This window comes from Melospiza georgiana, chromosome 2 (genome assembly GCF_028018845.1).
Source record: "Melospiza georgiana isolate bMelGeo1 chromosome 2, bMelGeo1.pri, whole genome shotgun sequence".
In the NCBI taxonomy this organism is placed as follows: Eukaryota; Metazoa; Chordata; class Aves; order Passeriformes; family Passerellidae; genus Melospiza; species Melospiza georgiana.
Window position 1 is genome coordinate 69,881,118 of NC_080431.1, and position 17,099 is coordinate 69,898,216.

Here is a 17,099-nt window from a genome sequence, read left to right on the forward strand (position 1 = left end):
ACTCAAGGGGGAAAATAAAGCACAGTCCCACTCATCCAAAGGTAAATCTGAAACAAATCAAGAAACACATGTCCTAAAAGTGTGTCTTTTCTATCTCAGCTGTAAAGGCAAAAGGCAAGGCAGGCAGGATGTAGGAGCATCAGGCAGGGCTGCTGCCCACCAGCAGAAGGCTCATCTTTGCCAGTGAGCTGAAAATCAGCCTGGGACCCCTGCCTGTCCCTGGAGTGTGGTTGTCTGTGCCACCAGGCTCTGAGTCCCTGGCAGTGCCTGGGGACCACGACCACCCTCCTGCAGGTCTCACTATCAAAAGCCATTCCCACTGTGGTGCAGGACAAGAGGGATAAGACAGTATGAAATACAAGTCACCCAGTGCCACACGGTTTCCATGCCAGAAAATGTCCCCAGGCCTGTCTCCTGTGCCCAGGGAGATGTAGCCAGTGAGGCCACATGGAGGAGGTGTGAGACATGAGTGGCAGTGAGTATTTTCCCTGCCTGGCCAGATGCAGCACAGCAGGAATTGCACCAGGCCCAGGCAAGGGCTGACCTTTCCCACTGCATCCAAATCGCTTGGTGGGAAGCACTATCAGTTCGGGCAGCACAGCCAAGAGCGCTGCTCCCTCCCACGGCAGCAGGGAGGTCTGGCAACTGCAGGGACAGGGATGACATGGACAGGATTCCTCCTGCCACAATAAAAGTTTCAACCATGGCAAAAGCTTACTTCATTCTCCTTTTAAAATTAGGCATTCTGGGTGCAGAAAAGGTCAGGCAAGCTGAAAAAAGCAGGCTGATTAAGACTTAGAAATTTCGTCTTTAAAAAACCAAAACCAAAGCCAAACAAAATGGAACAAAAACCAAATAAACAAACACAACAAACACAAAAACCTATAAAAACAAAAGAAAGCAAAACAAAACAAAACCAAGTCAAAACCAAAACAAACAAAAGAAACTCAACATGAAACAGCATTTGGCAAGCTGGCATTTTCATTACAAGAAGCTCCTTTAAAAGAGCCAAAGTTAGATGATTGTTTCTCCCGTAGTGAGCCAGCCTCCTGTGTGCTGTGAGTGAGCGCCCAGCGAGCGATGGCCCCTGTGGGGGCACACCCGTGTGCTGCTGCTGGGCTGTGTGCCTGGGCACCAAGGCTGCAGGAGCTGCCCCAGCAGCCTCAGGACAAGCAGGGACAGAGGCAGCCTGAGGCTCCCGGGGCAGAAGGGATAAAGCCCCACCTGGCTGCGCTGCCGCGTGCCTGGGGAGCTCTCCCCGGACTTCTCCTGCATTCCTGTACATGGCTTCAGACAACAAAGATGGTCTATCTACATTTATTTTGGAGGGCTGCCTGACATGTTTTCACTCTGGTTGACAGGTCTGCCTTGTTTGACAGGACACAGTTGCTTGGTTTTATCCTTCTTGTCCAGGAACATGGGGAAAATCCTGTGGTGCTGTTCAGTGTTTGGGTGAAATGCTGAGTATAGGTGTATCCATGCATTCCTGTTGAAGTTAGCAGTTCTGATGGCAAAACCTATCCCTCAATATCAATTTGAGATGAAAGGTAAAGTTCCTGGTTGTTGTGAAGTTCTATGAACATCATGTAAGGGCAGGGTTTATCCTTGATACCATTATATTGGAGTGTCATGGTGAAAATAAAAGCAGGCAATGTATTCAAATCAACTTTTGTGCTTACCTGGCCTCTAAGTACAACAGGTAAGTTCCAATCTAGAGGCCTAATTTTTTTTTTAAATTAGTTTCTGAAGAGGTCCTAGCATACCAGCTGCTGAGAAATATTTATTAAAAAATATTGTAGTATTGTTTAAGGATCTGATATGGAAAGCTCCTTCTTGTAGATGTGGCCTATGGGGTTAGCTCCATAAGCTGGACAAGTGGGCACACATAACAGTCAGGTTAATATATGAGTATAATTTGTACACCAAAGAAATTTCCATCAGTGAAAGATATCTAACTTTTTCAAGGAAAAATGTATAGGGACTCCATAATTTGGCTGCATCTCTTCAAATTTATTTGAGAAGGAAGCTGATGAGTTTTCTCAAATTGCAATTTTTAAAAAGAAAGATGTGTCAGAACCCACATGACATATTATTTGATTCCTTAAATTTAGCATTGTCTTTACTATTCAGTAAACATACTGAATGTATTAAAATGCATGCACTGGGCAATATAATCCTTTGTGAATCTACAGAACAGCTTTGTCAATGAATGTTTATTCTGTTTTTGAGTTTCTTCTTCTCTTAAGGATTTCTTCTTCTCTTAAGGACTGTGCTTTTTTTCCATGTTACTTGTCCTTCAGCAAGACTTCTGGCTAGCATAATGTTATTCATGTATCTCTATGAATAACCTAACTCTACAGCAAATTAGAATTGGTGTAAAGAAACCCATTGTACTCTCACTGATTTCCTTAGTGTGAACACATTAGCCTTGGCCTGTTGGATAATCAGGCTCACAGGATGTGTACAGCAGAGGCAGGAACCCCATGTGTGTTTCCAAAAGGCTCATCAAAGCTTAAGGGCTATGTGGTGTCCCCACTCGCACGTGAGCCACAGGTTAACTGCATTAGTACAGCTAAAATCAGGATTTAATGCATAACACGCCCTGAAAGGCAACTCTTCCCTTCATTTAAGTAGCAAATCCACTAACCAAAGATTTTGCTCATAGTTACATGGCATCTTTATGTTATTATAGCCACAATGGTCCTGATTAATTGTGTGGATACTAGAGTAAAGCCATCACATGATAATCTTATTCATTAACTTTTCCTCCAATGCCAAAGACTTAATCTAGTGTGTTTTACCATATAAACTGCTAGCCTCTGACATACAAATATCAATAGACCATCTGTTTATACTGGGGGGTTTAAAATCTTCTCACAGAAAATATATGGAGTGCTTCAGAAGGTTGCAAAGAGAAGCTTGCAACAGATAACAAGATAGTGCTGTTTAAAGAAATAAACTATTAAAAATGTAATTAAAAAAACCCTTCATGAAGAACATTTCATTAGTTTCTCAACATTGAATATAGTCTTTTATAAGTGACTCAAGAGCACAAATCAGCACAAAATCTCAGAAATATTCTTTTGTTACATCTGTCTTTTTTACCCTCAGTAGTGGCCTATTTTGGCTTCCCCTTTTGGTTTTCTTTTATAAAAAAATTTAGAATTGAGTCTTTTTTATACACTTTTTTGTGTCTCCAAAGCCTCCTGCTATTAGATTGGTTTTAGCTTTCAGCAAGTGAGAGTGTGCAATAAAGAAAAATTTCCCAATGGCCACCAACACCGCAGCACAGCGTAGCTGTGCACTTGGATGACAGATTAGCTCCAGAAATGCTACTTTTTATTAAATTATCTAAGCTTTCATCAGAGAATGCTTTCACCAGGCTTTTACAACCTTTGATAAAAGGCAAGATTTTCGATAAGAAGCCCAAAGCCCAGCTCCCATGCCTACATTGATCTAAATAATGATGTCTGGCCCTCAGGTTTTAGCTTGTAGAATAGTGCCACCCTGGGAATATGATGTCGTCCAGGCAGAAATAATCAATGCAAATGAACAGAAATCTGGAAAATATATAGAGAAGAATGAAGGTTCTTTAGCCTGAAGAAGGGGAGATTTGAGTGGGAATAGAAAAGAGATTCTTTGAATGGATAGATCATTGCTGCCAGGGTAAAAGATTGGTTATTTTCCATAATGATCTCTACAGGCCAAGAAACCATGGCTTCAGGTTAGATGCCAGGTGGAATTTTGTAACAGGAAGGATAACAAGAGGATGGACTGTCTGAGGAGGGTGTGGGGTCTGAAGCTCCTCAGGACCTGCTTTAGGCAGCTGTCAGAAATTATACTGGTGTGGTTATCTGTCTTCAGCCAGTGGAACAGACTAAATGTGTTTGTGGGTCCTCACAGAAAGGCAGCAAAAATATTGAAAACAAGTGAAAAGTTTTCATGTTGAGGAAGGAAAGGGAAAAATTGTTTTGTGGGGCTTAAGTCAATGAATACTTACCAATTCATGTGAACAGCAATGCATCCCAGCCCACTTCCCATCCTGTAAGGCAACTATTCAAATCCCACTCTGCTTCTACACCATAAAAAACCAGCAGGAGGCTTGAGAGAGATGGGTTTGTCCCAGCTGTCATGTCTGCTCCTTCAGATATTTTCCTGGGGAGTGAAGTTAAAGAAATTTTCTATTTCAGCTCCCTTTCCTGAAGAAAAAGATTTTGATCCTGTGCTTGCACTTTGGTGTTAAAGTTACCAGATCAGGCTGGCTAATCACAGGAATGATCAGAAGCTCTCAGAGGTACCCGAACTCAGCCCGGAGCATGTCTAAGTTATGTCTTTGTTCAGTTCACAAAACTAAACAGGAGTACCTTGTGAGAGGATTAGGTATCTGCAATTCAATCCAGATGATTGCTTTATTATGGAAAACCATTCCTCTGCATACCACCCAGAAGGACAGCCACCACAGGGTGAGGGGTACCACGGGCTCCTGTTCCACCCCAGCTGAAGCTGCTGGCTTTAGAGGCAGAGCTAAAAGAAGATGCACTGCTGCTGCACGAGAGGGGCTCAGCAGCATGTGAATGCCATGTGCTTGTAGAGGCATTTAAAGGACTAGGGGAGAATTAAATGTTTGCCTGTCTTTGTTGGTCAGCACAGCTTCAAAGCTGGAAGATAGATATTAAAGAAGATATTTCCCTGTCTAAATACCGGAAGGAGACTCCTAAAACAATAGCAGGGAAATGCAGGCATGACCTAACAGATTTATACACAAAGATGCTGGACAATTCTTGCCGGATGGGTGAAGACCATGCTATTCTGCAGTATAAAACAGTGATATGAAGTTCTCAATTTTAAACAATGGAGAGTCTTTCTCAGAGAGGTTATGACATTAAATCAGATTTTTACTGAACTGAGAAACTTGCAGCTCCACAAATAGGGCTAAAGGGGTCCTAAGATACCTTGGCATGCCCCTGCTACCGAGCTATTCTGCACAGCTTAGCCGGCTTTGGGGACACGGCTGAGCTGTGGCTCCCAGCCTGCAGTCACTGCCCTCGGGCACCAGAGCTCTGCCCAGGGCAGCCACTCTGCCCCGCACTGCGGCTGCGGCTGCACTCTGGCTCCAGGCCCTGCTGTCCCCAGCACCATCCTCTCAAAATACCAGGTCCGGTGCTTCTGAGAGCATCTTTAGAAGGCAGACCCATGGCTGTTTTCTGCATGAGGGAACATCTCTTCCAACTACATTGGGGAGTTTTATGGATTATTCTTCTTCACTACTCATTTGATTCATTATAGAAAGGGCAGAGCAGAGGCGAAAACCTCACTCATTATATATTTCTCCTCTCCTGTTCCAGTCTATTTCTCTGAAAGATGTCATCACTGAAATAGTTAATTGGGACTAGTAGCAATTTATATCATCCTTAGAGAATAAAGGAAAATTCTTTGTAATAGCAAACCTCATTCTGAGCAAACACAGCCCTGACTTCCTAGGCTGCCCATCACCTAAAACAGCTGTATTATTTGTGACTTCAGAGGCCCCACAGTGAAGAAAATAACTTTATTCATCTTCACTGTCATCGTAGTATAAATTTGAAATGTATTTGGGTTTCTGTTATGTTTAATGAGAGTGGGAATGTGCTCCCTAGAACACTGTACAAGTAGTTTTACAATCTGTTAGCACTGAGCTGACAGATATTCAGGTTATTGAGCAACATGTTCCTACAGTCAAAGGCTTATATCTTGTCCATGAAGAATGTTGGAGCAGAATAAGGACATTTCTCTCCTTTCCTTCTTTTCCTTTTTAAAAATGCATTAATATCTCTTACTGGGGACATTGGTCCATCCTACATTAGGGTTACTTAACACTTGCCTTTGCAATGGACTCTTGTGATCCTTTCCTGTGAAGGGATCAGACCTCCATTTTTTTGGAAGCAGGTATTCATACTCTGCACTCTGGGGTAAAAAGGCATCTTTGACTTGGAAATTCCTCTCTGCTTTGGTTGAGACATTGGATGTTAAACCTCTGTAATTTCACTTCTCAGTTTCTTTAGGTTGGAAAGCATGTTGGCAACACTCCAGAATGACTGAGGCATTGAGGGAGCTAGGAGGCACATGCTGATGGTTCAAGTCAGGGCTCATTCTGAATTCCTGCTGACACCAGGCACTGCCGACACCTCTGCTCTCTGCAGTTGCTTTTGTAGCAGAGTTGGCCAAAGCAAACATGCCCCAGCCAAAGCATCAGCCTCCAAACTGTCTCTGCTCCTGAACCACCTGAGCTTGTCTGTCAGCATGCCGAGGACGGGCTGAACCTGTTGGCAGAGCAGCAGCAGGTATTAAAGAGAGACACAGCTGAGCTGCCAGAGCGGCTGCACCTGGGAGATGGTGGAGGACTGTGCATCATGTCACCATCCTGTCACACCACTCTGGGGCCCCCACAACAGGCTGAGGGATGCCATCCCTGAGCACGATGGCATCCTCAAAAGGAAAAGAAGAGAACAGTTGCCTTAGGCCTCTTTGTTCTCCCTCCACAGCAGTGCCAACATATCCAGCACTAAAACTCACTTCTCATCCTGCTCCTTCCTTGTGAGGGTCAAAAATTCCCCAGCTAATAAATGAGGGCTAGCATCTTCCTTCATACACTCATCACTAGCAGTGTATGTCCCTCTTAATCTCCCAAACTGCAGGGATCTGGGTCCCCTGTCCTTCAAAGAAGAGGATACTGGATTGTGCTCCTTCTCCTTCTCTTTTGAGCCAAACATATGAGACAGCAATCCTTTTCAAACCTCCCAGACCCCAATCATAGGGATGTGCACAAGCAAAATGAGGGTATCAAGATCATCAAAATTTCTGAGTTACTGTACTGAAGGTACAGAAGTGACTCACTGCAGATAACAGCAAGGTAACTTATTACATTCATATAAGATAATTAATGCTTAATTTTGGCCTTCAAAAACTGCAGAACCTTATAATACAGCGCAGGGTACAAGCAGTTGATATCCAAATGCTGAACCATGACCAGAAGAGGCATATTTGGAGTTGCTTGTGAAGCCTGCCCTTATGTGCAGACATAAAACTGGTTTCTAATTGCCCAGTTCCTTTACAATTTTTGCCCTGAACCTTCCCTGCATCCAGTGCTGAGATGGGATGTCTGAGTGGGATCCCTTTAGGTTATACAGGAAATTTGAGAACCAGACATTTCCTAACTTTTGGTACATGTGGCATTGCATCCTAAATATTTCTTTCATGCATTACTTTGGTGAATACAAAACAGATTGATGTATTCATCAATCAAACAAGTGGCAGAATGGATAAAAGCTGTCTGCTCCTTTTATGAGCTAAAGCCAGCTTCAAGAGGAGGGCAGTGCAGTTCATGCCTAGGAGAACAGTAACAGCAGCTAGGACTTCCAGCTCATGTCAAAATTAGAGTCTGAGATCACTTGTAGGACACTGCAGGCTCATGCAGTTGTGCACTTCCCTGACTAGTCACTCACTACCACCTTCCTGGGAGAAGCACACACTCTCCAGCTGTCTGGTGCTCCGAGAAACATTGCCCAGCATCCTCACACTGGGTGTGTGATGGTCCTGGAGCCAATGAAAAACGATTCCAGGGGAGGTCCACATTGCTAAAATAAAAAGTGCTCGGGGGATGCTGGCCATGGAGCCAGGTGGAGCAAATTGGCTTCTGCTCACACCAGAACCAGTTCCTTCTGGAGCAGTCTTGCCTCACCCCTGCAATACTCAGCCTGGTTCTCCTCCAGCTCCATTAAAGCCCTGTGATCTGCCTTTTCCAAACTTTAGTTCCATTGGAAATGGCAATAAGCTTCTTTCCTCATTGTATCCATGGGCTAAATGTGTCTTCAGCAGCTTCCTGAACATTTTCTACAGCTCACACACTGCAGACAGGTAACTTACACAGGGCAGACAATCAAACACTCTCAAATACTTCATTTTTATTGCACTCACTGTTAATCTTGTAACTCCCCGGCCCTTTTATCACTAGAGCATAACATCCTGTTGCTTTTAAAAGAAAGTATGAGCTTTCCACATGGAAATTTGAGCCATCAAGGTAAATAAAAGGGAAACCGAAAGGAATTAATTTCTACTGTTTTATATTCCAGAAATGTCCTTCTCATTTTAATATCATCTCCAGATCTTACCATCAACATTTTATTGTGTATTATTAAAACACTACCACAGATGTACATCTTCCTTAACAGAAAAGGAAGTATAAATGCAATAAAGTCAAGTATTCTTAACCATTTCCCTAATTGTAGCTGTTAAATATAGCAGCTGCAGATTAAAATCTCACTTTAAGTAGTCTGTGTGCTCATAGGCAATATAGACAGTACTATTTCAGACAGTGTAGACATAAAATTACTAAATTTTAAATGAATGTTTGCTTGAAAATTGGTGTATAAATCAGGACTGTAAAACACAAATTTGAGATCTACGAGGTGTAGAGACTTTTCTCTTCCATATGAACATCTTTTCCCATCTCAGAGACTGCAAGTGCTGAGACTTCAGACACCTTCCTAATGTCTGACAGTACCAAACCAATTCTTACCCCCACATAATTCCTTCCTGCCTGATCACTCTAGAGCTTCTGGAAATGCATTTATTTCCATCAGTAGTGGTTTAACAAGCGTCAGAATTTTCAAATTTAACTCCTGTGAGTAATTCTTTCTTTCTTCATGTTTGCCTGATTGAAGACCATTACACAGATGCCAAGGAGCTGCTGGAGCGCAACAGCCCAAACAGCCAGACAGCTGCTGTGATGTATTTAGTCCTTCAGGAGAAAAGATGCTTTATTTGAATTGACACACAAAATGGATCTGTGTGTTCTGCAACATGCAGTGGAAGTCCTGCCCCTAGAGCCCGAGGCCTGCAGCTCTCCGGGTGCCCACAGCCCTCGGGCTCCCTGTCTGTGCCTTGGACTGTGCGGGTGCCATCACGTAGCTGTGAGCAAACACAGGCCATGGAGCTCTGCAGTAATGCACAGGCCATGGAGAATTAAAAGCATCAGGCAATTAAAAGCCAGGTGAATTGCATGGTGACTCCAGAGGACTGTGCACACTGTGCACACATGGATGGAACCTGATACACTCATTAGCCTGTGGTATATTTCATGCCTGACTGTTCTGTGGGCAGCCGTGAGCTGGTGTTGGGAGTGAGGACAAGAATGCAGTACACTGACAGAGCAGCAGGAAGAACAAAACAGTGTGCCCATCAAAAGTGCTTCAAAACAGGTAACAAGCTATAGTGTACAGGATTAGGTCCAGGTTGAGTCCAGAGCCCCACGTCTGTAGCACCGTGCATCAACATGTGCATGACTGCATAAAGAAAAAAAAATGTGACCAAAAAAAGGTGTTAAAGGGTTATTGATCATTAGCTTCTGTTTCTGTCAAACACAGAGGGGGTGCAAGGCAAAAGCACTGTCAGGGTGCCATCATAGCCAGTCCAGAACCACACTGTGGGTGAGCTGAGGTGACCACTCTGATCAGGTTTACCAGAAGTATAGTAACTTTGGAGGCACAGTGACAATTTCAGTGTAGATGTAAGTCCTAAGTCCCTCTCTTTGTTTTGACTAGTTTCCAACTTCAACAGCACAGGCATTATGCATCAGCAGGACCAAATCTGTGCATGTTCCCTATGACCATCTTGTAACAGATGTTCTTGCAACCACAAGCAGCTCTAGCTCCAAATCACAGCCACAGTGAGTTGTTCTTCATCAGCCTCTCTGCCTGTGCCAAAGCTCTTGCTGTTTCTGACCTCATACTTTATCAGCTGATGGGGCTTGACAAAAGGAACACATGCCACCTCCAGTGTGATTTGATGATCATACATCACAGTGGGATCTCACCAGTGACAATCCTCCCTTCCCAAGGCACTGAGAATCTTTTATCGCCTGCCCACTGCCCTGAAGCTGTAGATCAAGAAGACAAGAAAATGTAATAAATCTCAGAACCATTTTAGTGAATCAAAGGAGAGACAAGGGTGTCTCTGGCTGTGTGGTTTTCAGAACAATTATGGGACTGAGTCATGCTGCAAATTTTTTGGACTCATTGATGGGGACTAGACTACAGAAGGCACAGTGTGTGAAGCTGACTTTGCCATGAACCATTTAATGTGCTGTCTAAGAGGGCACAGGAATATATGAGTATAGTGGCAAAAATATGGGAGATCCATAGAGCTGCAGCAAAGAGGTTTAGGATGGATGAGATTTTAATGTTGGGATTGGAGCAAAAGGGAAAGGTGATCATTTTCAGAAGGGATGGGGCTCTGACTCCCTTATTGTTCATAGGCCTTTCAACCATGGGATGAGTTGTGAGATGGGAAGAGGGGGAGGGAGGGGAAGGCTGTACCATGCAAGGACAGGTTATGACAAAGACTGCAGCAGGGGAGCAGGTTTTCTCAGAGTGGACCATTTGAGTACACCATCCTGCTTCATGGTCCACCCTTTGACCACTGTATAAACATGATTCCTCCTCTGCTCCAGGGACATTTAGTCAAGCAGCCACAGACCACCAGCCAAACATCCTCACGAGACCCCTGCAAAGGGTTGTGCCAGAATGTCCGGGCTGTGTGACTGTCCCTAGCTTTGGTGAGCCCCATGCTCAAAGTGTGAGACACAACAGACCTGTGTTTGGCTGTGCAGCAGCAAAGCTGAGGAGCTAATCCAGGAAAGAGAGCATCTGGATTCATAACATTCATAACATCTGGCACATTGATATAGCAGATGTATGGACCACACATACGTACAGAGCTAGAAAGCCCTTAATTCAACAGACACATAGTTTAAATACAATGGATACATAATAGAATCTCACTTTTCACCCACAAGGACTGAAGTAAAAGCCTTACTTCCCCTCACTTAATCATGTTTTACATGTACAGAATATTATCCTCTTTGTGCTGTGTTCACCACAGCTTTGACAGCCTCTAAACACCTAAGAAAGCCTGGGGCTATGTATTTTTCACTTTGTATATGCTACAACCACATACAATTTGAGGAAGTATTGGAGGATGTCTGCTTGTCTTTTACTTGAAATGAATCTTATACACCTTTGATTCAAGGAAGCTTCTTGTCATTCTCTCTTTCAGATATCACTCAGCTGTGTCAGCCACACGGCATTAAAGATGAACACAGATAATTCTATTACTTATCCATGATGTTAATTTTATTTTACTGTTTCCTGTGTTGAAATCCCAAAATGACAGAACATTCTCTCATTAAAAAAAAGAAAAAAGAAAAAACACCCAAATCCAAATGATGATACTTGTAAGATAATGGTAGGGGATGTGGCAAGAAAAAGTAGGTTAACAGACTGAACGACACTTATTTTGCATCAGTTATACAACAGTCTTGTGAATTGTCCTTAATTGGTTTTGGTTATGTCAGGCCTTTATTTAATTCTCCATCACTTTTAAGAGCCCTGAGGAAACACACTTCACAGAGAGAATATTCTGACTGACTTTGAAAATGTGGTATTGTTGAGCAGAAAGACTCACTGAGCAGACTGCTAGTTTCTTTCAGCAGCAGGAGAGAAGCGGGAGGTGATTAGCTTTGTTCTCATTTACAAAGCACCAGTGGGAATTTCTAAAGGGTTTCACAGGCCCTGGGGATAAGGCCAAGAACAAAACAGGGCAGTGAAAAGCAAATAGAGCACTTCATCAATAAACTACTTAGAGATGCCACATCAATAGCAAATTAGGAAGAAAGGAAGGCATTCTAATACTTTCACATAGCAATGGAGGTTTATATATTGTTTTTATTCCTACTTGACTTTTTTAAACAACTGCACCTCTATCAAACCAAGCTTAGCAGAGGGAACAGAGGTAGTACCAACTCACCACAAGGCAATTTGATAAGATTTGAAAGGGAGACATGCACTGCTTTGTGCTAGTTCTACAGCGCTGACCTCTCCCAAGGGTTACTACGGCCAGGAACTCCATCCCCGGAAGGGCTGGGAAGAGAGCACAGCAGTGGGAAAAGGCTGCCAGGACCTGCCTGACTGCTCAGCAGTGGTGCTGAAAGACTGCTGCCACAGCACCCCCTGCCAGCATGTCCCCACAGAGGACACCATCTGCTCGCCGGACACACGTGTGCATGGAAAGCTAAACAGAAGAGGCAGAGAGACAGTTTGCCATTCATACCTCGGTTTTTATTAATAAATGGTGATTCTAAAATGTTCATTGCCTCTAACCAGAGGGGAGGAAAAAATATGAACATATCTTAAATAATTTTATAGCTGGTACAAAATCAGTACAGGCCTATGTATTTTTCAATTGTAATGATTTTCAACTGTAATGTCAAGGCATTTTGTTTGGATTTTAATGCTGGAATAAACCACTATCAATTAGCTTATTTTTCAAACAAGGATCTCACTTTTAACCATAAAACAGAGTTTTCATTTTAGAAAAGCCTCCAGGAACTCAATTTCCTAGGCTGAAACCTTCCCTCCCCCAAAACTCATTTGCTAATTTGGTAACTTTTTGCTCAGAAGAGCAAATGAAAAATACAAAAAAAAAAAAAAAAAAAAAAAAAAAAAAAAACAAAAAACCTGCCTCAACTAAACTGCATTTTCAAGTTTAAACCTGCTTCAAAACCATCCCATATCAACCTTGTTCAATAGCAGCTGATAGAGACTAAAGGAAAGAGCAACAGAGGTGGTTTCACAGCTGGATCATGCAGTCTCAGGTGGGGATGCTACAAACCTGCTTCAGCATCCTGCATGACTTCGGACAACAGGAACAAAACGGGAAACAACAGAGAGAAACACAGCTAATTTACTCCTTGGAGCATGAAGTGGGATGATGTTTTGGTAACCATTCTACAGCCACACAGTATACAAATGTTTAGAAGACACAAGGTTTATCCTATTTTGAGGCAGTATTTTAACAGGAAGGTCCATCTGGATGGATGCTCCTGACATCAGATGCTGTTTGCCAACACACAAGTCTTTCTGGAAACCCATCAACCTCCTAACACATCCCCATTGGTTCATTCTTTTTGCTTCATGAGATTCTTGTCAAAACAGCTAAACATTTGAGAGACATCTGCATCCTTGATATGGGAGGCTTAAGATGTAGTCCCTCAGTCTTTCTAAGCAAAGCCAAGAGCTTTTCTCCCGCTCTTCGATTGCTTCAAGGAACTGGGCATACCATGGCTCTTCCTGCAGAACACTGGATTCCGAACTGTGCCTGCAAAGCCCTCGGGACACAGATCGCCATGGATGCATTGGAGCTTTCCGTCGGGTAACTTCGCAGAGAATGTGACTGTGACCTGCCACCTTCCACAGCCCCTGCTCCACCCACTCGAGGGACAGACTGGACAGACTCAGTGGGGATCCTCGAGCAGACAGGGGCAATTACAAATGTGAGCAGCGCAACTGTTTTAACTGTGGGTACACAAGCCAGCTGAAAGCCTAACGCAGGTGAGCTGACTTCAAGAGCGATGCTTGAGACAGACCACTTCCTTGCCCCTAGGAACGACCACCGTGCTCCGAGGATGGAACCCGGGAGCTGATATCTTCCCTCGGTTCTCAAGAGGACATAAAGAGGGACCGCGGCCCACCCCGCACCCTCACGCCCCAAGCGCCGCTCCCGCAGCCGGCGGCGGCTCGGCCCCCTCAGCGCCCCGCCTCTGCCCGCCCCCCGCGCGGCACGCCGGGCCAGCATGGCCGCTTCCCGCCCCGCCGGGCGCCGGGGCTGACGGACGCGGGGACAGCGCCCGCCGCGGGGCCGCCCGCCATGGAGGGCAGCTCCAGCTGCGAGAGCCTGGGCGCCGGGCGGGCGGCGGCGGCGCGGCCGCCCAGCGGCGATTCCCTGTCCAGGTACCGCCCGCCGCAGAGCCATCGCCCCCGCCCGCGGGGCTCGGCGGCCGGGGAGCACCGCGGGGCGTGGGGCAGAGGGAGGGAGCGGGGAGGGGCCGCCAGGAGGGATGGAGGGATTGAGCTGGTGCTGTTTGCTCCCTCCGTGGGCAGGAGGCTCCCGCGCTTCCCCGCGGTCGGCTCCGTCCTGCTGGGGTGTACCTGCGCTGGGGGTGGCCGTGGGGTGACGGAGCAGGAAGGCAGGCGTGGGCTCTGCTCGGCTGCGGCACAGGCGCTCTCTCTTTCAGGCCTTTAAGCCGGGCAGGAGATGCTGCCTGCACCGGGCTCTCGGTAAATCCCTGCATAGGCAGAGCGCTGCCCCTGCCCTTGGTACCTGCGATGGCAGATGGGCGCACAGGTGAGCGGTGCTGGCAGGGCAGGCGCGGCACCCGCCTGGGAGCTGCCTTTCAGCTCGCTGCCATGCCCTCGCCAGGCCTTGTCCTCTTCAGGAGCAAATTTCCTGTGGTGTCTTGAGCCTCTGTGGTTTTGCCATCATGGTTTTTTTCTGAGAGCCTGGCTTTTTGGTCTGAATGGCTTGTAATGCCATGTGGGTAATATTCAAGGTCCTTAATCCACGGAAGCTGGAAGGAGACTTTTGTTCTTCTCACTGTCCATGAACTACCAGTGTAATTTGAATTTAGTGACTGAAAGCACATCCTGCTTGGGCCTTGTGTTTGATGGAGAGGGTTACAGTAGGGTAGCAAGGGCAGGCACTGAGAGGCTGATAGGGCTGGTGGAGTGGGAAGCCCTGGTGTTGTGCTAGAGCCCAGGAACTGGATATCCTGATGGCTGCTGACAGTTTCTGGCTGCCCTTGCTGTGCCAGTTTGTAGGATCACTGGATAACTCTGGGTGAAGAGATCTCAGCATCCCTGAGTCCAGCTTCCCACTCATACCAGAGACAGCTTAAAGATCAGATCTTTTACCCGGTTTGATCTTGAAAACCTACAAAGATGAAGTGCACACAGACTCTCTGGACAACCCATTGGCATCTCCTGTATATCTTCCAGTAGCACTGGGGCTGCCTTTTTGGTCCCCCTAAAGCAGTCTCTCCCCAGTCTTTCTATACAGTCAGGGTGCTCCAGCCCTGCTATCCCAGTGGTGCTTTCCTTTACTCCCTCTAGCTCCCTAGTGACTTTCCTGCACTGTGAGGCTAATACCTGGGTGAAGTATTCCAGAAATGCTCTATTGAAAGCTGGGCAGAGGGCGATCCTTCCCTGGATCCTAGAGCCTCTGTTCTTAGAGCCCGAGGTGCTGGTGGCCACTTTGTTGCCAGCATCTCAAAACTCCCCTGCTTGGCTGTTACCCAGCTGCTCCTCAGACAGGCAATGCCCAGCTTGCACTCGGGTTTCTTCATTCTTGCGTCCTTCATGACTCCTGACCCTCATTTCACCCTTCTTCATCAAATTCTTCTGTTCACTGCTCTCTGCACTGGTTTCCTTGTGCAGTTCTACCAGTGCCCTGCCAGAACCTGCACGCTTCTTCCCCCCTTACCTAACTGACCCAATATATTCTTCTTTTTATCTGTGCATCAGCTCAGGCAACTTGAACCCATCTGGAGGTCATTCACTGTAAGAGGCCTGTGGACACTAAAGAGAGCTTAACTCAGAAGAGCCAGTGGCTACAAGGAAGCTCCTGTTGAGCCTCTCGGCAGCGTGCCCTGCACAAATGGAACCGTGGGGAAATTGAGATGATAAATCTGTTGCTGTTGAGCATGCACAAGGCTGTGTCCTCCAAGCCCAGACTCTTAACAGATTCCTTGGGATGTAAAAAAGGCTTATTCAAAAGCTTTCAGAATCTCAAGTCTCTGCTTGAACATCTAGAGCCCGTAGAAGAAAGCTAACCAGTTGGGAGGGTTTAATGTACTCCAAACAAAATATAGGTATTTGAAATAGATTGATGCTTTTTGTCTGTAATTATTAATAAAATTACCCTCATCTTGAGTTGGTGTACGCTGTGGAACTTTTTAGTTGAAATGGTTCAAGGTTAGGGCAAAATTACCAGAAAATAAAACCAGGGTCTTGTAATGAGAGATGGCTGGTGACCTTCAGAATGTTTATTATCATCTTCCCTTGCAGTGATGCATATGCACAAATAAATATTTGTCTATAAATTGGACAGTAGATTGATTATCATCAGGGGTTTTTTTTCATTAAAGCTGTATTGCTATTTGATTTTATACATCCAAATAATTCTGAATCTAATTGGACTATTTGTATGCATTGAAATATTTAATCTCTATGACTGTGATCTAGCAGCTAGATCAGCTTCAAATTGTAACCTATGACACATTTTCACCAAATGATTTTGTTTAAAAAGAAGAAGTTAGCTTTGGGGATGATGTGAGGAACACAATGAATCATGAGGATGCTGTCATCAGTTTTGCTAATTCATTTTATTTAAAAGGAACAAAAATCAAAAAATGACTCAAAGGTCACTCATCCCCAAATCACCATTACCTAGCCATGTGAAGCTGTACTGAATTGTAGTTACTGAATTGTTGTATGCAAGATTTAGAAGACTTGGAAAGGTGCTAATATGAAATACATACAGCAGTGCATTCTTTAGGTTGTCTCAGCTCCTGGTTGGAAGTGTTATTATTTCTGGAGGTATTTAAGATCTAGCTCCTCAAGGAGACATGCTTGATAGAGTTTACTTATACATAGGGCTGCTCACATTTGAATAAGTGTCCTGAAGAACATTGTAGGTTTGTCTTTTAGTAAAGCACATGAGATATGGCAATAAGGGCATTTGACAGTGAAAGTTGCTTTGATATTTTAGTAGACCCTAGTAATGTGCAGTACTTGTGGTCCTTGAGGAAGATGCAGGAATAATTAAACAAATGTTACCTGCTTTCTGTCCCAACTAGAAAAACATTTGAAAAACTCCTAATAAGACTTAGAGTGAAGTTGTTTGTACAGGGTAAAAAATGGCCAGCTCTCTGTGAAAATACCGAGTTAGTTTCAGATGAGCAGGTCACAGCTAATTAACTCAGCTGCCCTCATGGTTGTGCTGAGCCAGCTGTTCTGCTTTTCAAGGCTCAGCCGTCTCACCCAGAGCTGGCTTTGTGTGGCACGGCACCGCGTTCTGCAGCTCTCTGTGGTTTCCAGAGGTCAGCACTTAGGGTGGGCATTCCCCTTCCATCCTGTCCTCATGGAAGGCACATGACTATGAGCCAGTTACTCATAAAGAGCTGTGGTGGTGTTTGATCAGCAGCTTGCAAGGCGTGCTTGTGTGTCTGC

General features: G+C 45.0%; 1 protein-coding gene across 1 annotated transcript in view; it reads left to right on the forward strand.

The window, feature by feature from the left end:
• The first annotated feature begins 13,743 nt into the window (after positions 1-13,743).
• The window catches only part of MTMR2 (myotubularin related protein 2), a 62,834-nt gene continuing 59,478 nt past the window's right edge, over positions 13,744-17,099 (forward strand). The window contains exon 1 of the mRNA XM_058043844.1: positions 13,744-13,823. The gene's annotated coding sequence lies outside the window, so the exon portion shown is untranslated. The remainder of the gene's footprint in view (positions 13,824-17,099) is intronic.